This window comes from Cyanistes caeruleus, chromosome 16, assembly GCF_971803275.1.
Source record: "Cyanistes caeruleus chromosome 16, bCyaCae1.hap1.1, whole genome shotgun sequence".
Lineage (NCBI taxonomy): Eukaryota > Metazoa > Chordata > Aves > Passeriformes > Paridae > Cyanistes > Cyanistes caeruleus.
In genome coordinates, this window is record NC_141716.1 from 14,357,699 (window position 1) to 14,382,635 (window position 24,937).

The window sequence follows — 24,937 nt, forward strand, 5'->3', positions numbered from 1 at the left end:
GAGCTCTCAGGAGAAAGGAACTGGAAGAGACAGCTCAGCAGCTCATGCAGGCAGAAAAGCAGAGTCAAGAAATGCTCAGGCTTCCAGGAACCGCAAAGCAAAGGGAAATAAACAAGCTCCTGCAAGACCTGGTAGGGGACAATATGCTTCTGAATTCAGGCTGGTGCTGGGACAGTAAATGCAGACATGGCTCCAGTGAGGGCGTAAGAGGAGTTCCAGAGCAGGTTGGGCAGTGCCCACCCAAAGTGTGACAGCCCAGGGCAGGATCATCCCTGAATCCCTCCTGCCACGGAGCAGATGCCAACAGGGAGCAGATGCCAACATGGAGCAGATGCCAACATGGAGCAGATGCCATCAGTGCCGCTGGCTGCAGGAGCGGGAACTCGGGTCCTTTCTTGCTGTGCTTCCATGATTGACACAGGGATTAGGTTTGGGCTGGAAGCCAATGGAACAGGCCCCTGGTCCTTCAGTGCTTGTGGCTGGGGCATCAGGGAGGGGAAGGTGACACCTCCTTTTGTGAGTGCTTGGGCTCAATGCTTGTGAAGGTTTTTCCCAACAGAAATGATTCCATGAGGCTGTGATTCTTGCAGCTGCTGAGCTTCCTCTTGAATTCCCAGGCGGGACATGGTTTCTGGAGTGCAGAAAGCCAGTGCTGTTGTCTTTTCAGGCTGGGGTTTGTGGGATGGATGAAGCTTCACTTTTTTCAGCAGGGAGCTTCCCTGCAACTTCATCTTGAAAATTTTTCTCCCCTCTTCAAAAAACCTTTTTTGAAAAAAGACACCATGCAGAGTTACAAGAGATGGCTCCCACTCTCCTTGCACTGCCATGACAAGAACCAGCGCGTGGTTGATGTGAGGACTCGGCAGCCCCAGGCTGGAGAAGCTCAGTGTGTGCGGCTGGCAGCTGTGCCCTGCCCAGTGCCGCACCCAGGGCCGCCAGCCTGTGCCCCACACGCTGCTCCCTTCCCTGGGGCCCGCGGGCTCTACTCCAGCCCCCTGTGGCCCCGAGCCGTGTGCCCATGGAGCCCCGGCACAGCTGCTCTGTCGGGCAGGGCAGCACCGCGGCTCCCCGGGCAGCAGCCGGCCCTCTGCCCCCTCCAGAGCCCGGCGCCAGCGGCTGCTGCCCGGTGCCTCAGGGCTGGGCGGGCACGGGAGGCCGGGGCTGGCCGCAGGCAGCAGTGCCCGGCCGAGGGGCAGAGCCCGCACCAACCCTTCCCTCCCGCCGCTCTCTGCAGCTGGCACAGGACAGGAGCCGAGCGGCTGAGCACCTGCACCGGGCCCTGCTCTACCTGGACAGCCCGCAGGAGTCCCTGCGAGCGGCGGCCATCAGGTTCATTGGTGAGCCACGAACCGGGCTGGGCTCCCTCCCTGCCCCGCCGCAGCTCGGCCCCAGCCCCGGCTGCTGCCCCGGCCCTGGAGCCCCGGCTGCCCTCGGGGCTGCTGCTGCCGGCCTCTGGCAGCCGGGCCCTTGGGCTGAGCCAGGATGCGGCAAGGGCCGGGGCTGAGCCCTGCCGGGGCAGGAGGCCGTGTGGCCCCAGGGCTGGCAGCGCCGCTGGCAGGGAGCTGTGCTGCTGGGACCCTGACAGGCTCTGTGTTCCCAGGGATGGCCGGGCAGCACCTCCGGGGGAACAAACGAGAGCTCCAGAGCATCTGTCAGGGTGAGTGAGGGCAGCGGGCTGCCAGCCCCGGCTGCCAAGGGGAGCTGCAATCCCTGCCCCGGCTGCCGAGGGCTCTGCTCCCTGTGCGGACCAGGCCTGGTGTGGCCAGGGCACACACAGAGATTTCAGGGGCACGAGTGCCAATAGTGTCCAGTGGCTTTGGGCTGATCCCTTTGGTCCCTGCTCCCTCCTGGCCATGGCCAGAGCCACCTGCGTTGGCCCTTGCACGGGGCTCTCCTCGGGTCCCTGCAGATCCAGATCTGACCATGGCTCTGTTCCTCTCTCTTGCAGCCCTTGATGACAAGGCACAGGACATCAGCCCTGCCATCAGAAGGCTGGCTCTGGAAACAGCCTTTGTCCTCCGGGCAGCTCCAGGCTCCATCTTGCAGAAGTGGCAAGATGGATTCCGCAGGGCACGCAAGAACCGCCCTTGTCTGTGGGCCCGTGGCTGGCTGTGCTGCTGGAGCTCTGAGGAGAGCTGAATTGAGAGGCTCTCTGTCTGCCGGGGCCATCTGAGCCGGGCAGGATTTTTCTTTAAGATGGTTTCTTTTTCCTTTTTCTTAGTTCTTCTTTAATATAGAAATATAGAAATATAGAAATACATAGAATATAGATATAGAATTATATATAGAAATATAGAATGTGTTCTCATACCCAGTGTCTCAGGTGCTTTCTCTGGTGCCCAGTGTGCGCAGGGCATAGGGGGAGAGGGGAAAAGGGTTGCTTGTGCTCAGCAAGCTGCCCAGGAGTGCAGTGGGGAAGGGAAAATGGCCAGAAGGCCCTCGGCCTTTGGTGCTTCTGCTGAAGCCTTAACGCTGCCCACAGAGGAGCTGGGCAGGGGCTGGAGCTGTGGGGCTCGCTGTGATTGTGGTGCCTGGAGATGGGCATGAGGCTTCTCCCAGCCAGGAAGCACCGTCTGTGTCCTGCAGCCTGTGGGTTGCTGGCGGGATTGCTGAGGGCTCTGAGGCTCTCTCAATCCGGTTCCTCTGGAGCTCTATCGGGGCTGCGCCGCTGCCGGGCAGGTTGGCCGGGCTGGGGGAGACCAGAGGGGCTGGGGTGGAGGGAGGCCCGGAAGGAATGCGGTGCTGCAGAGGCCTTGATGGGACAAGGCAGTGGGAAGGCACAAGGGGCAGGTGTGAGGGAGGAGGTGGCAGGAGGTTCCAAGGGTACAGGAGGCCCCTGAGGGGCCGGGGTGGTGGAAGCACTGAGGTTTGGTCAACATGGAAGAGACATTTCCTTCCCCCATCTTGTATGTCCAGGTGGGAGGAGCAGCACCCTACAGCCAGGGGACATCTGGGAAGTTCCCTGAGATTTAACAGCACCCATCCTACTTTCAGCTGGAGGAACAAAGGCCCAAGGCAGAAGTGGCAACAGAGGCTTGGAGCTCAAGCTGATGAAAGATGCAGAAACCTCCAGGCAAGCAAGAGTGCTCTGCCTTTCCTTTGTCTTCTTCTTGGAAGAAGAATCCTGTGGCAGTGAAGACTGGCTTGACTTGATCAGCTGGAGGAGCCCCCCTAACCTTGCTCTGGTTTCTAGCATTCTTTGCACAGTCAGTAACACCTGTGAGTGTGGAGGTTGGCAGGGACCCTGCTTGAGCCCCTCCAGGCACCGGGGGGGCATTTTATCAGGAACAATGCACCAGAGACATTCTTGTTTCTTGGGTGCCTCCCAGGGCAATCTGGGCTTGATCAGCACTGAGGGCCTTAAGAAGGTTCTGCCCAGCAAAGGCATCAGATGCCAGGCTGATCAGATCCCAAAGGCCTCAAGTTACAGCAGCCAAGGTGGAGCTGATGGATGTATCCAGCTCCTTACACTGCAGCTCCAGCACTGTTAACACACCCACCTAACCTAACCTAACCTAACCTAACCTAACCTAACCTAACCTAACCTAACCTAACAGCACAACACTCCCTAGAGGGAAAGAGCTACCCCAAAAGCCTTTGTCTTCAGAAAAACTCCAAGTGAAGGCTTAAAATATTAGAGAATGAACACAACATACAGATAATGAGATGTGTCTTCATGGAGAGTTCAGAATCTGCCACTTAGGAAATGCTGCCAGAGCCCCAGGTAGGTGCAAAGATGGCAAAGAGGGAATGCATTCACCACATTGCAGAGTCCCACAGGCTTTCATTTACCTGTCTCTTTCCCTCTCTAGGACATTCACGGAAGCCTGCAATTCAAAATTTTCCAGTGCCACTTCTTTGCATTCACTCCATTCCCTCTCCAGTTTCTGCAGCTTCACTTGGAGCTCCTTCTTCTGATGTTCTGCCTCCTCCAGCCTCTTCTGGATGTGTTCAGCCTCCAATTGCTTCTGCCTTGACTGTGCCTGGGCCTCGCTCACATCTTGCTGGGCTCTCTGGACTCTGCTTTCCAGGAACTCTCAGGAGGCTGCCAGCTGAGATGTCAACTCTTCCACCTCCAGTCAAACAGAACAAAGCAGTCAGAGGCGACAGCCACAGCCTGCCTCTGTCAGCCACAGCAGAGGCCATGAGGAAAGGGAAAGGACAACTTCCCATTTCTCCCTGTCCTGAAAGCACCAGATTCCCAATGGATATGGACAACTTGGTTAAGTCTCTAAGTGGCCCACCTGAAAAAGCACCTCCCAAACCAAGGCTAGCAAGAAGAGGCCAGCAGGAGTCCATGCTGATGGTTGCTGGCCAACAGCCCAGAGGACTGGCCCAGCTGTCCAGGGGGCAGCAGCTGAGATTCAGCAGAGCACTGAGTGTCCTTCAGAGCAGCTGCCATGGAGCCCCCACAGCATGAGGCAGCCCCAGGGATCACCCCATCAGCTGCTGCTCTGCCATGGAAAAGCAAGAAGGCCACAGAGTCCTCCCTGGGTGACTGCAGTGCCACTGCTGTTTCACTCACCTGCTTTTGCAGAGCATCCCTCTGCTCAAGGAGGACATTCATCTCCTCTCTCTGATGCCCTGAAGTTCTTCCTTGTGCCTCCTCTGCACTGCCAGCATTTCATTGTGAGCTTCCTGCAGCTCAGCTTGCAGCTTTGCCTTGATGGTCTGGCAACAAAATGCAGAGCGACTTCCTGGGACCTGCCCTCAGGCTCAGATTTTTGCACTTGCTGTCTCCAAATCCCATTCCTTCAGCCACTTCTTGTGGCTTCTCAACGCAGCTCTGCTTGCACTGCAAGCCCTCCTTCCTGTGGCTGAGCTCTGGAGCTTACCAGGCTCTGTGCTCCCACAGCCTGAGGCAGCCCTTGCCTCCTCACTCCCAGGAGCTGCCTTTTGTGCCCTTGTCCCTGCCCTGCACTCCATTCCCTGCCTACTCAGACTTACCTGTCCCTTCTCTTGCTGCTCTTTCACCTCCTGCCTGAGCTGCTGGACCTGCTGGCACGCTTGGCTGAGCTGTCCCCGAGTTTGGAGCAGTGTCTCTGTTAAAGCCCTCTTCTCATTCTGCTCTTCCTGCAGCACCTGCACAGAAGCAAAGAGCAGAGGGTTTCACACTTGCCTGCAACATCTGTGTGGCAAGAGGCAAGGATGGATGGGCTCACGCGCCCTCAGAGCACTTGGCTGCTGCTCCCCTGGGCCACTGTCTGCCCTGGGGAGCCACAGCTGCCCAGGAAGTGACTTAAAACACAGCCCAGAAGACATCTCTGGGTTCCTCTTCAGAAATACTCCACATGAATCGTTAAATAGATTTTTCTCATCCTTGTCAGCATTTCTGACACCCTCCCTGTGCCCACAAAAGTCCTATGTCGTGGTTTTAATCCAATTACTAAGAAAATTACTTATTTCTTGTTGTGAGATATGGATTAGAACAAGAGCAAAACAGGCATAAAACTTAAAATGAAAAAAAAAAACGTTTATTGACAAACTACAATAATAAGAACACCAGAATAAACTTCCAGAAAAACCTTTTCATCCCCTATCTACCCACTATTCCCTTGTTCACATGACAACAGAGACAAAAACTTTGGAACTTTGATGGTTAAAACAGTCCCATTTCTTGCTACAGTCTTTTCACCACTCTTTGTAGAGAAACAGAAGTTTCTTCCTGTTAATTTATGGAGTTTCTCACAAGAAAACTATTTTTGTTATAGTTTTCCATTGCCCTAATGTTAGCTGCCCAGAGCTGCTATTATTAGAGCTCACTCCTCCCATTTTCACATCACTCTGAAGTGTGTATGGGCCATGAGTCTAGGGATAGCATTTTTAAGGATAAGTTATTCAAAGGCAAAAAAGTCTTCTTCATCTGTTTCTGTGAGCTTCACTAGAAAACAGTTTTCTCATTGCCTCTCAAGGCTTCAAATCTCCCAGCACTTCACTATATCATAATTACTCTACTTTTTACTCCAATTTACACTTTGAACCCTATTATTCCTCCCTAGATACTGTATCATGAATTAAAGGAGTTCTTTTCAGGACTTCATTGTCCATCTCCATAGTTTTAACAGAAAGATATTTCAGCTTAATGAAAGCATCTTCTTAATTCTCTACCTCTTCTGAAGCTTCTTTTCTTTCCTGTCACTGGTAGTTTATAAAGTCTCTTTTCATGTTGATCACTCTCTTTTTCTCTCTCTGGATAAAAAGATTAATCCGCAAGTCTCATCTGGGTAATGAAAGAGTTAAAATCTTGCCCAGGCTTTTGTAGATGGTTCGGTGATCTCTGCCGAACAGGAGCTGGAGCCGTCTGCGATGGGAAGTTCTTCATAGCTGCTCTGGAGAGTGTGGTCGCTGTCTCTGCTTGCTGCAGGTCCAGAGCCTCTCTCCTTCTTCACTCAGCAGTTTCTAGTGAATTTAGTTACAGCAAAACCTGCAGCCGAGCCAGAGATCGGCCTGGCCCGGCCCGGGCCCGAGGAAAACCTTCCCCAGGCCCCCCCATCTCCCGGGCAGGAGACGCGGCAGGCCCGGCCCCGGCCCCGCCCGGCCGCATGGCCTGGGCAGGGAACGGGAGGCCTGGAGCTCCGCCACCCTTCCAGCCAGGAAACAAAGAGAACCCAGAGAGCTCTGCTTTTACACTTTAAGGTAGGGTTCACAAGTTGATCCCACTTTTCAATGGCCTAAACTGCTGTCAATTCTCAGCAATGACCGATAATTGGTCAGGAGAAAAGACTCCAGGCAGTTCCCAGCAACTCCAACTCCCTTAAAGGTAAAGTAACTCCATGACACCCAGCTTGAGGAAATGAATGCAGAAGGAGGTGCAGAGTTGTTCAGAGAAGGTTTGGTGAAGATAAAACTAAGATAAAAAAGAGATTTGCTGCTTCTTTCTACCAAACTTCCAGTGTTTGGTGTGTTTGCAAAGCCCCTGCTTTGGTCAAGTGGCACATGACCATTTTCTCTCTCTCAAGATGGGTGCACAGGGGAAAGAGGTGCCTGTGTGGAAAATCTTGACATTTCCTGCAAAACAGTGAATTGCCTGGGTGTAAAAATAAACATCATAAACATAAACATAATATTATAATAGTTAATAATAATAATAATAATAATAATGATAATAATAGTAATGGCAGGGTGGAGGCAAGGGCTCCCTGCTTCTGCAGCAATGGGAGCACAAGCTTCTTGAACTGTAGAACTGGTGAGGACTCTGAAAAGCCTCTCCAGACCCCTGCAGCCAAAACATCTTTGAGACAGCAAGACAATAAAATTCCCTTTGAAAAGATCAAAGGGCAAAACTCCACTTAAAAATACTCAAAGTATTTTAGGGCATTTTTCTTTTAAATCTTTTTTCTCGCTCAAAACCATTCACTGAACCTCACCCTGAGCTGTTTCACGCCCTAGAAACATGGTTTTAGGGCAAACTCCCTGCAAATGACAATGTTTCACCCAGCTCTTGTTTTATAGCCAACGAGCATCAAATTTACAGATGCAGGAGGCACAAAGGTGCCTTATCCTGGTGCCAGGAGCTTGGAGCAAGAGGCCTGGGCTGTGCAGTCCCTGCTGTGAGCAGCCCTGAAATGAGTGCAGGTTTCTATGACAGCCCCCAAATGGCAGATCTGGGCCTGTCATGCACAATCCCGTTTTCTGAACCTCCACCCCTGAATCTCATCACTCAGGTTTTGTTATCTGCATCCTATCCTGACACTGAAGATCTCAAGGAGATAAGGGCTCAGATGCTGCTGGTATTGGACACCAGCACCAGCTGCTCCCCGTCCTCATTCACTCTACATTAAAGACCAGAAAGATCTCATGAAGTCAGAAGAAAGAAAAAACCATGGATATGTCATCTGGGATTCCTGCTGTTTGCTGGTAATTAAGTTTGTCACAATCTTGACAGAGCTGGGAATGATGGAGGGAATCAGAAAGAAAAGGCAGAGGGAGGGAAAATATAATAAGAGTCACTCTGGAGCTTTTTCCTTCTGATTCTCTTGCCAAAGAAAATGATTAAAGAAAATAACGTTATCTCCATGGTGGTTGCTCTCCAGTTCCACTAGAGACAGGAATTCAGCCTAACAATTTGTCAATTTTCTCTCAAGCTCAGGTGTTGCTATATTTTATATATTAGTAAAGGCCTGTATGCACAAACCAGCCTTTGAAATAAGTCGTGATATTAAGGGCTGAAATCCTTGAAACTTGCCTGCAGAAGAGAGAGTAAAGCAAAACAATATCCTTGTGTACAAGGATAAGAATGTAAACCTGTGTGTGTTAGCCAATAGTAACTTGCTCTGCCCACAGACCCTGTAGAACCCTATAAAAGGTGTGTTAATAATAGAAATAAACGGCATTCACAATTACTTCTGTGAAGACTGGTGAACAGCTCGGGGGTCTTTCAACATCTGGCGCCCGAACAGGGACACCCCTGCGGGCAGAGGGGCTTTGGAGTCAGCGGAGTGGATCTGGGCATTAGACGTCGCGGGCTTGGATCGGCACCGGATAGGCAGCCTGAGCGCGGTGAAACGCTGAGCGGTAGGACGTGGAAAGTCAGGCTGCTGGGGGGGGCCCAGGAAGGCAAGGGCGTGGTAGAAGGGTCGCAACCTTCCCCCTTGCGGGTGGCCGTCAGCATGGAGGCAGAGTTTGCGGCGGCAGATAAACTGCTTCTCTGCATCCTCGTTAAACGAGGCGAAGCAGCCCAGGAAAAGGACCTGGATATGCTCATTATATGGGCTAATTGTCATGGGCATTTGCAGTGCTCACACTGCTTTTTGCGGTGCAAGAACGGACTGGTATGTCGGCTCTGATATGGGAAATGGCAATTACAGAAAAGAGCAAGGACACTGTGTCTCTCGGTTGAACTTGGCAGATTGCAATTAATACCTTAAAAGACAGAAAAGTGAGATATGCTGAGGCTGTGAGCCCCGTAATTCTACCTGCGTCACAGCGGCAGATGCCTTTACCTCCCACTGCTGGACAAGCACTCCTATCTATGCTGCCCATGGAGAGAGGGAGGGAGAGTCAGAGAGAAGAAAATAAAGAAAAAAAGAAAAAAAAAAAAAAGTTCCACAGCGAACGCTGAAACAACGAACAGAATCTGTTCAGTTATGGCAGGATGTGATACATCCAGAAATATTTGCTTCATTTTTGGAGTCACTTTTAGCATTACAATCTTATTAAAGTTCCATCTTTACCACCCTGGAAGAAAAGAAGCCAAATTTAGATTGGTTTCCACCCGAAGCAGGGGGACATGGGGGAGCACAGAGGTGGGCTCTGTGAGAACAAAGGCACCCTGGGGGCAGAAGCAGCGCAAGAAAAGTTCCAAGGCCACGCTGATAAGCTGCAATGATCGCTGTTGTTAGCACCTGGCCTGAGAGACTTTTCGTGTAACATCGCCTGCTTTTGTAAAATCGTGCCCTTTTTTCCTCTGTCAGAGAACAACATGAGAGATTGAGAGAAAAAACTGCATTTGTTAAAGTTAACTTTGTGAGGTTTTTCTTTCCCTTTCTCTCCGTTTTCCTCGCTGCGAGAGTATGTAGAGAATGTGAAGGAAGATAAGAGCAGAGCTGCAGCAGCAGCAGGGTGGGCAGCTCACCCCCCCTGCTCCCTCTCTAAGAAGAAGCACCCAGATAATACCCAGTTTGTTAAAAAGTCATAATTTATTGGGTTTTCAAAATGTTTTTATATGCCATTGTAGAGTTAATTTTGTGTTTTAAGTAATTATGAGTTTATGTAATTGGAGTTTTTAAGATTTTACTAGAGAAGTTATTGTGATTCTTTGAACGTTTAAAAAAAAAAAAAAAGAAAAAAAAGAAAAAAAAAGAAGAAAAAATAGAAAAAAAAAAAAAAAGAGTGAGAAAAAGTGTTTAAACATGGTGTGATTTACAGCTTCTAGGAAAACCTTCCAATTAATGATATCTACAGAAGAGATTTGTGGTTTAAAAAATAATTAGTTAAGAGAACTTTACTGTACAAGACAAAGTTAAGTTAAAGTATATATTATCTATTTGCTTGTTTTTTCCACAATTTTAATAAGGTAATTTTAATGTGAGTCCTTTTGTTATATAAAGCACATATAACTGCATATACACCAATTTGGATTTTGGGTTTTAGTTTAAGAATTGGACTTGATGTTTCTGAAAAAATGTAAATGTAGTACTTTTGAAAAGTGCTACAAAGCTGGATGGCAACTCACCAAATCCTGTGTTGTTGTGGTTTTTCTCTAGAAAAACTGCACTTTCAAATCCTAACCAATTTAAGCATATACTAAGCAAATTCCTGTTATGAATAAGTATTTTTAGTAACATTTGCAGTTATTGTGAGTTATTCTCAGAGCTAGATGACATAGAATTGTGATGTATTTGTTACATTCTTATAATCTTTATAGTGAATTCATGTTACTGTTATATTGTGTTTAAAAAGTATATATCAAACTTTTAGTTGCCTTTTTGTACTAACAGAATAATATTAAGTTATGATTTTATTTAATATAGATTAAGTGTTAATAGAATTAAGGATAGTTAAGTTTTATAATGTTTAGGCTTGAATGTTTTTAAGTTAAGTTTTCTAACTTAGATATTCTTTTAAGGTTAAGTTTGTTATTTCCTTTTATCATATATAATTATTGTTAGGTTTAAATATTGTTTAATTTAAATTGTTTTATGTTTTATTGGAGACACTTGTTTAAACTGAAAAGTATAGTTATTTTCCTAGAGATATGAAGACAGCCACAACTGAAACAGCAGTGATGGAACACTGGTGAACACCTGCTTGTGGATAGAAGGGAATGCAGTCTGTGACACCCTTGACTTCATCGGGAGTTCTATTGGTTGTTGCAATCTCTGCAGTTTTGTTTGTTATAGCTTTCTTATTTTTCAGTGTTTCCAGAATTTTAAGAAGATGTACCATTGCTGAGGATCAGCTGCCATAGGAGAGGCTTCAGATTAAACCAACTGCTGCATGGTTTAATTGGTCTGGTACCTGAGGCTTCTGATCATTTGATTTGTACAAATGCATTTTAACAGTTTGCTGTGCTGTAAGCATCTCATGGCTGCTACTATTGAGAACCTTGTTCTAGAAATATGTTAAGAGGCATCTTTCCAGTTTAAAGCCAGGCCCTGGCCAAGCCTTGACTTTACCTGGAGGGAACGTTTGCCATCAGATCCAGATGTTTTCTGTCCCAAATCATTATTTGAGTCACTTTTTGACTCAGCAATTTGACCCTGTTGATATGACAGCTGGATCAGTTTTGAAGTGGGCTTGGGGAATCATTTCCGGAGGTGATTACCCAATCCTTCACTGATTGTTTTGTTTCTGTTTGTTTGCTAACTATGGGATGCTGGTGCAGTGTTTTAGTAATTAATAGTAGTTTTATATTACATATGTTATTAATAATGTTTATGATTTAATTGATTTTTAACCGGTATAAGTTCTTATTAATTGTGTATATGGTTTTGTGTTGTTGTTGATGTTTATAACAGAAGTACATCTCATTTTATTTTTTTTTAAGAAAACGGGGGAAATGGATGCCCTAAAAACATTTGATTAGTGTAATTCATTAACTTCAAGGAGAGAAGTGCCTGTGTTTTGTCGGCAGGTTCAAAAAGGTCACCTGTTCATCTGACCAGACTGTCTGCCTCTGAACACATGAGATCCAGTGAACAGAGATGTCATCACACAGCCTTGGTACTCCAGACATGGATCAGAAGTGGAGCTGTCAGGACACAGTTGTGTCTGAACACTACACAGACAGTTGCCATCAGAACTTTTATGTCGTTACTATGATGTTATGTCTCTACCAATTTTTCAGGTATCCTTTGTTTTAAGATTTAGAAGGATCTGAAGAAGAACTTGAACATCAAAACCCTCAGTCACCCATCAGCTGCCAGCTGACATCACGGGAGCAGTGAACGTTCCAGGACTGAATCGTGTTAGAGAAATTCTGTAGAAGATCTAAGAAGTGTAGAGACTCCATTTAACTGTATATAAAGCAAATTGTAGTTGTGTGTTTACCCTTTCAGCAAATTGCTTTCACGCTTAGACTACATATATACCAAAGCACGTGTGTTAAAAGTAGTTCTATAATAGGTTAAGATAGTTTAGCCTGTGTAGTAATTGTTATGTTAGTATAAAGTATAAGTATTCCCCCTTCAAGAGCTAGTGTAAGCATCTTTGAAAGTTCATTTAACGATTGGAGTTTTAGCTGTAAGTTTGCAAATATGGTGTCATTTGCATGGAACAAACTGCTTATGGTAATTGTGTTGTGTATAGTCCTGACTAACTGTCTGCTAACTAACATCCAAAAGAGGCAGAACATGTGGGTCACTCTGGCACATTGAACTGGCCAAAAGTCAGTGTGTCTAAGCCTAGCCACACCTGGAGATCCTTTCGCACCTGTCTCGTAGGAGTCCCTGAATGGGATCCTCCAGCATTTAAAGATTTAATTAGTAATGAGACTCGACTGAATCGATTGGCAATGTTGCAAGAGTGCAATTGCACTGTTGGCTTCACATTAAGACAACCTGAAGCCTGTTGGCAAGCAAAAAATTACCAAAGTTGTCAATGTTACAACCCTCAGAAGAATTAGATTTGTTAAGTTCCACCAATACCTCAGGTGGATGGATAATGTTTGAACCCCCGACAAAAAGTCATTCTAACAAAGTAATGTAGCCCTGAGCTGCAGTCAACCCTATAGCTGATCTCGTTACTACCACTGAAAGTAAAGCCTTTGTTCGTGGTGCAATCTCACAGGACAATTACCAAAGCGATTACCTAGTTCCATCTTCCTAATCTGTGGGGATAGGGCATGGAATGGGATTCCTGCTAGTCCACATGGAAGACCCTGTGTCGTGGTTTTAAACCACTAACTAAGAAAATTATTTACTTTTTGCTGTGAGATATGGATTAGAATAAGAGCAAAACAGGCATACAACTTAAAAGGGAAAAAAAAAGAAAGTTTATTGACAAACCACAATAATAAGAACACCAGAATAAACTTCCAGAAAAACCCTTCCATCCCCTATCTACCCACTATTCCCTTGTTCACATGACAACAGAGACAAAAACTCTGGAACTCTGATGGTTAAAACAGTCCTAATTCTTGCTAGTCTTTTTACCAATCTTTATAGAGAAACAGAAGTTTCTTCTTGTTAATTTATGGAGTTTCTCACAAGAAAACTATTTTTGTTATAGTTTTCTATTGCCCTAATGTTAGCTGTCCAGAGCTGCTATTATTAGAGTTCACTCCTCCCATTCTCACATCACTCTGAAGTGTGTATGGGCCATGCGCCTAGAGATAGCATTTTTAAGGATAAGTTATTCAAAGGCAAAAAAAGTCTTCTTCATCTGTTTCTGTGAGCTTCACCAGAAAACAGTTTTCTCATGGTCTCTCAAGGCTTTTAATTTCCCAGTACTTCACTATACTATAATTACTCTTTACTCAAATTTACACTTTGAACACTATTCCTCTCTAGATCTTATATCATGAATTAAAGGAGTTCTTTTCAAGAATTCATTGTCCATCTCCATAGTTTTAACAGGGAGATATTTCAGCTTAATTAAAGCATCTTCTTAATTCTCTACCTTTCTTGAAGCTTCTTTTCTTTCCTGTCACTGGTAGTTTATAAAGTCTCTTTTCATGTTGATCTCTCTCTCTCTCTCTCTGGATAAAAAGATTAATCCGCAAGTCTCATCTGGGTAATGAAAGAGTTAACATCTTGCCCAGGCTTTTGTAGATGGTTTGGGGATCTCTGCCGAACAAGAGCTGGAGCCGTCTGTGATGAAAAGTTCCTCATGGCTGCTCTGGAGCGTGTAGTCGCTGCTCTAACCCGCTGCAAGTCCAGGGCCTCTCTCTTTCTTCACTCGGCAGTTTCTAGTGAATTTAGTTACAGCAAAACCTGCAGCCGAGCCAGAGATTGGCTCGGCCCGGCCGGGCCCGAGGAAAACCTTCCCCAGGCCCCCCCCCATCTCCCGGGCAGGAGACGCGGCAGGCCCGGCCCCATCCCCGCCCGGCCGCATGGCCTGGGCAGGGAACGGGAGGCCTGGAGCTCCGCCACCCTTCACAGCCAGGAAACAAAGAGAGCCCAGAGAGCTCTGCTTTTACATTTTAAGGTAGGGTTCACAAGTTGATCCCACTTTTCAATGGCCTAAACTGCTGTCAATTCCCAGCAATGACCGATAATTGGTCAGGAAAAAAGACTCCAAGCACTTCCCAGCAACTCCAACTCCCTTAAAAGTAAAGTAACTCCATGACACCCTGTTATCTTGGGAAACATAACCTTGTTCCACCCAAGCTAACACCAACTGTTGAATATAGCTAGCAAAATGAAGAACATCAAACAGTCAAAGCGAAGCCTGAATGAATTAAAGTTTAGCCACCCTAAAAAGGCTCGCTTGCTGGACTAAGGAAGGATTGAACTTAACATCCACAATGTTAAGTGAGCTTTCAGCCAATGTGAGTAGTGTATGTCATGCAATATTATGAAATCGAGCTGCAATGGACCTTTTGCTCTTGGCACAGGGACATGGTTGTGAGGAGTTTGAAGGCATGTGCTGCTTGGATCTTACTGATCATTCAGCTTCCATCCATAAGCAACTGCAACAGCTACAGGATGTGTTACATGCCCTAAAAGAAGATAGTGACCCCACTGGAAGCTGGTTCGCCAGCTGGGGCAACACCGGATGGTTGAGGTCTCTTGTGCTAGAAGGGGGACGGACTTTACTTATAATGTTAATTGGGATGACAGTCTAAGTGGCATGATATCTTATCCAAAGCCTGGTTTGTGCAAAAAGAGAAAGGGGGAATTGTTGCTATATTTTATATATTAGTAAAGGCCTGTATGCACAAACCAGCCTTTGAAATAAGTCGTGATATTAAGGGCTGAAATCCTTGAAACTTGCCTGCAGAAGAGAGAGTAAAGCAAAACAATATCCTTGTGTACAAGGATAAGAATGTAAACCTGTGTGTGTTAGCCAATAGTAGCTTGCTCTGCCCGCAGGCCCTGTAGAACCCTATAAAAGGTGTGTTAATAATAGAAATAAACGGCATTCACAATTACTTCTGTGAAGACTGGTGAACAGCTCGGGGGTCTTTCAACACTCAGGTAATGTCATTCCAATATTTACTGGGCTGCACACCGGTTCCTGGGGTTTCTGTCAATTCAAACCCAGGCTCTTCCTTTTTGTCTCTCCCTCTTTGTTGTTTTGTCCTAGTTTCAGCCTGTCTTTTACTTTGGGAGAGAAAACAAAGCTGAGCCCAGCTCGGCAGCAGTGTCCCAGTGTTGGGCTGAAGGGCACCTCAGAGGAAGGACTTGCCCATCCTCATCTTCCTGCAGGAAAAAGGCATCACTGGAGTTCATTTTCATCTCTTGCTGTGCTCACTGCAGCTCATTTGGGCTGGGAAAAGCTCTCAGATCATCAGACAGTGTGCAAGGATGCAGCAGAAGCAGGAGGTGTTGGCAGAGCTTCTTCTGGGTGCTGAGAGCTGCAGAGCCCAAACCAAGGGGCCACCACAGGCTTTGCCCTGCAGCATCCACAGAGCGCAAGAAGGGCTCTGCTGCTGGGGCTTCTCCAGTGGAGAGGAGTTTCTGGGCTGGAAAGACACATTTCCAGGGAAAACAGCAGCCTTGGTACCAGGAGTAGAGGATTCAGGGGTGAGGGGGGGTCATTGGGAAGCAGTTCTGGACTTGGCCTCATCCCTGCTCTGTCACAGCCCAGCTCTGGGGCTGCTGCTGGCACCTCCCTCTCCATGGGATCACTGGGAGGCCTGGAAAGGTTGGCTTCATGGTTGGATTGCATCTTAGAATCTCCTAGATCTTGGGATCTTTTCCAACCTAAAAATTTCTGTTATTTCTCCTTATGTTCCTTTGGTTTCCTGGACCAAATAATAATAATAATAATAATTTGCTCCTTATTTGAAAATACAAACCCTACCAAAATAACAGCAGGAAGTTGGAAGTATTCTCAAGGAAACAGGAGGAGAAATTGAGTCCATCTCACCTGTATCCTCAGAGCAAAACTTCAGAGGCATTTCCTGTGCATTCCCAACTTCATGGCCAGAGTTGGGGCAGGGTTTGAAAATGTGGACACCACAGGGCTGATGTGTGATGTGCACCTGGTGCTGCCCCACCTCCTCCCAAAGTGCTACATCTGCACAGGGCTCTCAGAGTGGACTTTGCAGAGGGCCATGAAAACAGATTTATTTTGGAATTTTCACTTGCCATTACAATTTATCACCAGAAGCCACGGCAAAGGAGTGGAGTTTATGAAAACATCAAGCAGGGAATGTGCCTGCAGGAAGCTGACAAATGGGACAGCCACACAGAGAGATGGTTTAGAATAATCCATTTTCATGCCAGCTCCAGTAAAGAGAACAGAGAAAGACTGAGCAGCATCCTTCCTTCTGACAACCTCCAGAGCATAACTGTGGCCCTCATCTGAAACCTTGCAGTGGCTCCTCAGAACATTTTTGAAAGACAAGGCAGTGTATTTTTCAATCTCTGTCTCAAGCAGGAAACTCAAAAGAGTTCCTTCTGCTGTGAAAAAATAAATGTTCCTCTATAAAAGAAGTAAATCCACATTTTTCAAACCCAGCCTCAACTCTGGCCATGAAGTTGGGAATACACAGAATAATGCCTTCTAAAGTTTTGCTCTGAGGCATTGGTGAGCTGGACTCAGTTTCTCCCTTTTTCCTTGGGAATGCTTTCACTTCCTTCCAGCACCTGCCAGGACGCAACAGGCTCCTCTGGGATGGGTCTTTGTAGGATAATGATGGGTTGCCATCATTAGGATGTCAGAGAAGTGGGGAGTGGCCTTTCCTCACTCAGCCTGGGTGTCCCTGCCCCAGTGAAGTGTCCCAACCTCCAATTTACCTGTGATGATGAAGAGAGCAGGAGGAAGAGAAGATCCCCTTGTAGTGATCCCACCTTTGGCTCTGTGCAGTGTCAGGTGCTCACAGGAGAGCAGATGGTTCAGGCCAACAGGAATTCCTCCACACTTGCACTGCACACACCAGAAATGGATTTTGTGTCCATCCAAACCATTGTGTTTGTTGCATCGTGGCAGCTGAGCTGTAAAGGGAGAACAAATGCCCGAAGTGCAGCCCTGCCCTGGGGAATCAGCTCCTAAATGCCCTGGATGCAGGTGTTTGGGGAAGGCTGGGGGGTCTGCAGTTTGGCCCTGTGGGACAGAGGGATGGAGTTCCCATGCCTGGGCAGTCCAGGGGAGGATGATCCAGAGCCTCATGGCTCTTGTCAAGTCTCTGTGTGAGGCAGATTTCCCCCAAGACCTCACTCCAGCCTTCCAGAAAGCAAATAGTTCTGTGTTCTGCTTCCCCAAACCTGTGTCTCCTCATCTGCTCCACCCTCTGAGTGCACTCACAGCCTGGCCAAAAAGAATTAAAAGTTTTTTGTGGCTGGCAATTCAAAAACTATGAAAGCTCACAGACAAATTCTGTGGGGTTGGTTGGAAAGACAGAGTGAGTTTTGGAGGGTCTTTGTTCTCTTTGCTCTTCATCTGCACAAGTCTTCACACTTTCCATTACAAGTCCCAGCCAGAGCTCCTGCTGGGGGAAGGAAAAGCTCCATAGCCATGAAGTGGAGCATTCCCTTCATTCCAGCAGCCCCTCATTGACCAGGAACTCCACAGGTCACCGTGAGGCAGTTCATAGCCAGATTTCACCAGGAGTAATTCATAACCAGGAAAAGGCATCCCTGGGACTCCCAGAACTCCTGAATAGTTCATTATCCAAGGCACAATGCCTTCTGAGCATCCTCCTAGCAGGGAGGCTCCCATGTGGATACACCAAAATCCTCTCCAGCATTCCCCAGCAAGGAATCCCTCAGCTGGCATCTGCTCATTGCTGCAATAGCTGAAATTTAATTTGATCTTAATAATTAAACCTCCAAATAACAGCTTTCACATGCCAGCTGAACCATTAAATTCCAGGAGTGGATGCAAGCCTTTTTGCAGTGAGTGGAGTTTACTCATGTGGAAATTTCCTGGTGTGCTACTGGACTTGTTATTGATGCAAATTTTGTGGCACTGAATAAAAATGTTTCTTTTCCCTTTCAGACGACGATAGAATCCGTGAGTTGTTTGGTTGGGTTGGTTTGGGTATTTTTAATGCACTTGGCACAAAGAAACTCCTCGTTGTTTGAGCTGTGCCTCAGTGCTGATGCACAGGACCTTTTCCAGAGCTGGTTTTAGAACTGGAGTCACTTTGCAGCAGCCTCAGCTGGAATCTGTGGGGGTAAAAATCAACAGTGGTGCCTCCAGAACCCCTCTGAGAGTCTTCTGCAGGGCCTTGTCCTGAGCCTCACCCTCCAGGACACACCAGCCAAGAAATGCAGTGGGACCACCATGGCACCAGCACTCCCTGATAGACTCAACCACAGGAAATTACACCAGAGGGTGTGAAATATCAGATTTTCTCTTGTCCCTTGCTCTACTCAGTGCCCGTGGCTGTACAACACAGCCAAACATCCATCCCTGAGCTTGGCTCAGGAATCCTGGCAGCTTTGGAAAAAACCACTTTGCCACCACACGTGTAAGGCCAGCAGAAAGGCTTCCCCCGAGCAGCTCCTCCTGGATTCCAACCACAGACCTCTTCTTAAACCTAAATAATTTAAAAGGCACAAGCAAGACCTCTCTAGCTGCTCACACACCCATATCTGAGTATCTTTACTCACCGAAAAAGTGCACTCATGAAATTGTAATGTGCATGTTAATTAATGTACATATTTTCTCTGTAAATTTTGCACAGCTGTAAGTGGCCAAATAAATAATGAATGCCGTGGAATAATTTATGTGAGCTCTGTTTCTTACTGTACATGTTTTAATTACCGATATGGACGCACCTCGATGAATTATTGAAAGTCAAAGAATAAATAATATTAAAATTAAAAAGTACACGAGAAGCAAAGTTCAAATAGATATTTAATTCTACTAACACGCTGTGATGTAATCCTTGCCCCATAATTGGCAGCAGGAGAGGAAATGTTCGTCCTGGCCAGCTTGAGCTCCATTTCTTCTGGGGTTTTTTGTGCCTTTCAGTGTTGAAATTCATCAGCTGAAGCTACAGGGATGCTTTTCACCATTGGACCTTCAGAAGGAACTATGTTAGTTACATTAATTATGTCAATTCTTCCCTGTGAGGCTGCTGAGGCCCTGGCACAGGTTTCCTGTGGCTGCCCCTGGATGCCTGGAAATGTCCAAGGCCAGGCTGGATGGGGCTTGGAGCAGCCTGGGATAGGGGAAGGTGTCCAGGCTCCTTTGTGATGCCCCAGCACCAACTCAGGCAATATCAGCAGCTTGTCACACTCAGATCCTCCAGCAGAGAATCCCACAGCACTCAGGGGTTAATTGGGGAAGCTCCAAAATTCCCACGTGGAGCTACAAATTGTCATCCAACTTTTACACAGTCAGCCAAAGGCCAGGGCTGTTCTGGGCCTCCAAATGCAGCTGTTGCACGCTGTGAGCTGGTTTTGCAGCTGGGACCAGAGGTGAGGAACAGCTGGGGGAAGTGGCCAGTAATTAACGCTGCTGGTCATTAGCATGCTTGATTACTTACTGCTTATGCACTGCAGAGTAATTGTGTGCAATTTGCTGTCAACTGTGGGTTCCTCAAAGGTGCTGCCTTTGCAAGAACTGCCCTGGATGCTTTGCCCAGGGAGATGTTGGCAAAACTTGGGCAGAAGCTGTGCCTAAGGGGCTCCCTCAGGAGGTGTTGGACACACACTGATGTTTCCTGAGTGGATGGGCGCAGCCACTGCCCTCAGCCCAGCAGGAATCCTCCAGCCAGAACTGCTGCTGGCCTGTCCATCCTCCCCTCACTCAGTGCACCAGGATGGGTGTCACTGCTGGACACAAAATGAGTCACAGGGACACAGCTCGAGGTGTGGTGCAACAGAGTCCTTTATTCTCTCAGTATTTATAAGTTTTTGACCACCACCAGAGAATGGATAGTCAGGTCACCACCTTCCCAACCACACTGGCTGTGAGAGGTGTCCATCAAAAAGGCAAATGCTGGCTTGGAGATGCCAAGTCCAGATCCCTGCACTTGTGGGTGCATCCATGGGGATCAGGAGCTGCTTGCCCAGAAGGAGCTGGCCACCAAGCCCAGTCTCTTCTGAGGGACAAAATTCCCTCTCCCTGCTCACGGAGCCATCCCAGCCCAGCACAGGATGGGAGGCACAAACACCAGGGCAATGAGACAGACTGGAAGTGACATTCTTAAATGGTGTCACTTCCAATTAGTCTTTGTGCCTGCAGAATGAGAAGAACTATTTTTAAGTTATGTTGGAGATTTGTTTTCGAGCTTTTCCAAGGTATAGCAAGCATTTTTCTCTCCAAGATGTCACAGCTTGCGCTTTTGAGCCTTTTTATGACTTGTCTTTGCTTCTTTTCCTTTTTTCTCTCTCCTGTCATATCCCAAACATTCACCAATTTTCCCCACAAAGACAGTATCCACTTGTGCTTTTTTATAAAGGGGTTTTCTATGGAACTTCTCAGTGAACAATTAATTCTTTGGCCAGCTCTGCAAATGGAAAATACTTGATTGAAGAGCAGCAATATGTGGACAACTCAAGAAACACACAAAATATCTTTAAGACAAATTAATTTTCAAACAAAGATGCAAAAATAAATTGCAATTTGCAAATACACTGAAGGTAAAATTCCCCCCCAGAATGGGTTGGGTTGGAAGGGACCTTAGAGATCATCTCATTCCTCCCCCAGCCATGGGCAGGGACACCTCCCACTATCCCAGGCTGCTCCAAACCCTGTCCAGCCTGGCCTTGGCCACTTCCAGGGATCCAGGGGCAGCCCCAGCTGCTCTGGGCACCCTGTGCCAGGGCCTGCCCACCCTCACAGGGGAGAATTTCTTGTGTATTTCTGACTTAAATTTCCCCTCTTTCAGTTTGATCCCATTCCCCCTTGTCCTGTCACTGCAGCTCCTGAGGAAGAGTCACTCTCCCACTTCCCTGCAGCCCCTTCACACCCTGGGAAGGAGCTCTGAGGTCTCCTCACAACCTTCTCTTCTCCAGGTTCAGCTTCCCCAGCCTGTCCCCACAGGGAAGGAGCTCCAGTTCCCTTGCCAGCATCTCCTCCTGGTTCCTTGTGGGACACAACTGATGGAACTGCTCAGGCTGAGCTCGTGGGCAAGATCCCAGCAGCCCCAAACCAGGACAACCCCAGACACTGCAATTTAAACCCAAAATGCTCGGGATGGTGAGGCTGAACATGAGGCAGCACAGCCCACATCTCAGTCAACATCCAGCATTTTATTCTGGGCTAGATCCTCCACTGCTGACATCCCCTTTCTCACGTGTCCACCTGCAGGACTGAACAAATCCTCTCTCCTGGCTGAGATTTCCTTGGCTTCCCCAGAGGGGAAGGAGATGGAAAACCAAAGCCCTGGAGAAGAGGGAGGTGGGAAACCATCCCTTTTTCACCACCTGGGAGCAACACAAAATTCTGCTGTTCCAAACAACACCTGGGGCTGTTTGCTGAAAAGGACGAGCACAACTCAGGGGCTGCTTAGCTCCAGACCAAAAATAAAGTCAAAAAAGCAAAGTCAAAATCCTTTCCAGGCTGTCCCCTGCCCCCTGGCCAGCCAGGTGACTGTCACTCAATACTGAATTCGTGCATCTCACAGGAACTTTGCCTCAAATGATAAATCAAGCAGGTTTTTTTAAAGCCCCACCTTATCACAGTCTCTCCTCTGGCACTTCCATGGGAAGGAATAATTATTTTGTGCTCACTGCATGTATAATGAATTTTCAGGCATACTTGTTTGATCTATCGCCTTGAAAATAAAAAATCCCATTAGTCTAACAAGCTCACCAATTATTTCCTGGGATCACTGAGCCTATTCCAGCAGAGAAAGTTGCATAAAATTGAAAGTGAACAGGGAACAGTGCAATATGTTGTTTTACAGGGTAAAACATTCTAAAGCAGTGTTTCACATTGTGTTTGGGGGCAGAGGAAAGAGAACTGGAAAGAGCAGCGAGCTTGGGTCTGCCTTAGCTGGGTGGAAATACCTGGGCAGGGAAGAAACATTTAAAGTTGCCTGAATTTAGATATTAACTACTCTTGTAGTTAACTGCTCTGTCCAAGCCAGCTTTTGCAGGTTTCATGTTTTAAAAAAAGGCTTTTCCAGGACACCCATTCTCACTCATTTCAGATATTGAAACCCAGGCTGGTGAATGGCACTCCAGAAAAATCAGTTTCTCTCTCTCAGCTCCAAAGAAAGCCTGAATAACTTGCTCAGACACTGGAGGTACACAAAGTTGGATGATGCAGATTTCCTCTCCCCACCCAACCTCCCTCAGTCCCCATGAGCTCCTGGGGGCTGTGGGGACACCACTGAGCTCTCTCCAACCTCCAAATTAGTCCTGCTGCCCTCTGGGGTCACCACCTCTCTCCACTGCCGTGGCCAAAATAAAAAATAATTCAAATTGCTCCCAGGAGCTGCCTCAGCTTCAGCTGGAAGCTGAACCCAGCACACAAAGGGATTCATTCACTGAAGGCAGCAAGGGACCAAATCCAAGGCAAAGATTCCCAAGTAAGTCTGCAGCTTGGAATAAGCTGGGGGTTGGCATGGACAGGACACAGCTTCAGTTTGAGCATCTGTGTCAAAGCAGCAGTAAAACCCCCAAAGTTGGTTATTGCTGGGGGTTTCCATCAGGATTACACCCAAATCTTGCTCCACATTTGGCAGCTCACAGATCAACACACTGAGGAAGCACCAGGAAAGAGGCTGGACGTGGCAGGGGTGGCTGCAGGGTTTCATCAGCCCTTTCCCTGCCACTCTGAGTGTTGGAAGGAGAACATATCTGAATTCAAAGCACAATTTAAATCTTGTTTGCTCTTTAGGGATGTTGAGAGATGTTTTTGCTGTGGTTCTGGAGGGGCGGCAGCAGCAAAGGCAGGCAGTGATTAGAGAAATGCCTAAAATTAACAATGTTATACACACTGGCATTCCTGACTTCCAGCACTCCACACTGCACCCAGAAAGGTGGAAGTGGCTGCTCAAACACCCATGAAAATTACAAATTAGACAGAGCATGAAAACAGAACCATTTTGTGCTGGGGGATGGGGTCAGCAGCAGAAATGGACCTTCATGGACAGAGAGGATGATTTGACTTAATCTAACAGGATAATTGCAGGCCTGAAGAGTTTGGGCATTGAGAATGAAGAGTTTTGAGGGTTCCATGGCACCAAACCAAGCCCAGGGTTGTCCCCAAGATGCCAGCCCAGCCCTGGGAGAAGCCAGGGCCAGAGGCTGCGGGATCTTGTCTGGGTTCACCCAAACTGCTCCCTTCTCTTTCAGCACCAGCACATCCCCTTTTCCTGGGCCTTGGAGTATCCATCTGTGTTCTTGCCCCTCACCCTGTGCCTCCCTGCAGGTCACAGCTGCTCTTCTGCTCCTTGCAGCCTCCTCCTCCTCCTCCTCCTCCTCCTCCTCACAGCACTGACACGGAGAGGTGTCCCCAGGTGGAACAGGACGTGCTGAAGTGCTCTGGCTGAACAGATCCCACCAGGAATCAGGGGCTGCAGAGCAACACCAGCACAAATGGGCTCTCTGGGGGCTGGTGCCATCCCTGCCCAGGTAAATGACCATGTGCAGAGTCAGACAAGTGTATTTCTATTACAAAAGGCTAAAAAACCTACCACCACCAAAAATCCCACACATTTTCTCCCTGTTCCTGTCTCTGGAAAAAGATCCACAGCTAAAAACAGAACAAGGGAGTCTTCAAAACAACCAGGAATGATGAGAGAAAGGGCACAAGTGGAGTAACTGAGGCATGAAAATGGAGTTTTAGCTTGTCACATTCAGTACTGCCTAGAGGGCCCTGGAAATACTGAACCCCCTGTCACCTATGTAAACTTTAGAGATCCATCCCAGCAGGGCCATGAGCCACTTCTGGCTAAGCTGAGGTCTGTCAAGCACTCCTCAGGCACACAGGAGGACACCAGTGAAGGGTTTGGGCACCTCTGGTCACATCTGCTGAGGTGCAGGGTGCCCCACTCTTCCCAGCTGATTCCCAGCACCAGCAGCACATCACAACCTCCCAGCTCCGAGCCACAGGTGAGCAGGGCTGGAGTCTGCCTGCTCCAAGGAAAGGTTTTTCCCAGCTGCAGGAGACCCCAAGCCCAGCCTGTGTTTGCCAGCCCTCCTGGCCGTGAGTGAAGTGCTTTCCCTGGGGGAGCAGCACAGTTTGATTCTCCCTCCAGCTGCCTTGGCTGTCTCTTACTGACCCCTTCAGCCGCAGGGCTCTTCCTGGAGCATGTCCTGTGCATCAGGATTGTCTCCCCACACCTCCTGGCCAGCACTCCTCAAAGCCTGGCCACCCAGCAGCTCTCCTGTCCTCCAGGACACAGCCTGCTGGGAACTGAGGGAGCTTCACCTGCTCACGTGGGATGGTCCAAATGGGATTTGTCCTGGACCCAAATCAGCCCAGGACTTTGCCCACATGGAAATTTCACTCCTTTGCAAAACAGAAGCACACTCTGAGACTGAAGAGAAAATTTTGGCAGCCAAGCCTGCTTCTGCCAGTGATTAGCACTGGAGACCCTCGCACTGGGGATGGACACCTCCTTCATCCAGGAGCTTCAGATCAGGCCTCACCAGGGTCCAGAAGGTCACACAAGGACAAAACACTGAAGTGGAAGCAGAATTCCTGGGCACAGCCCTTCCCTGGGGACCCTGGGGGTGCTGGCTCAATAAAGCAGAAGGATTTTGGAAAAGTCTGCTACTGGCCCTGAAACTGGGCTGGCTGCTAAGGCTGGGAGCAGAGCAGGGTCACCAAGAAAAGGGGGCTGGAATGTTCTGAGGCAGGAAACTGCTCAGTGAAGCTGGGACAGGGAGGTGGACACAGCCTGACACAGCCTGACACAGCCACGCAGCTCCTCTGCCCCAGGCAAGGGCTACACAGGGAATTTGGGAATTGCACACCG

At 47.9% G+C, this 24,937-nt stretch overlaps 2 protein-coding genes across 4 annotated transcripts in view; one reads left to right on the plus strand and one right to left on the minus strand.

Annotated features, from left to right (window-relative positions):
• The window catches only part of LOC147650241 (uncharacterized), a 293,456-nt gene that overhangs the window by 203,893 nt on the left and 64,626 nt on the right, over positions 1 to 24,937 (plus strand). The window lies entirely within an intron of this gene.
• The window catches only part of LOC111943906 (uncharacterized), a 261,321-nt gene that overhangs the window by 176,874 nt on the left and 59,510 nt on the right, over positions 1 to 24,937 (minus strand). The window contains exons 17-19 of the mRNA XM_086853479.1: positions 4,948 to 5,082; positions 4,526 to 4,671; positions 3,793 to 4,073 (exon numbers count right to left, since the gene is read on the minus strand). The gene's annotated coding sequence lies outside the window, so the exon portion shown is untranslated. The remainder of the gene's footprint in view (positions 1 to 3,792; positions 4,074 to 4,525; positions 4,672 to 4,947; positions 5,083 to 24,937) is intronic.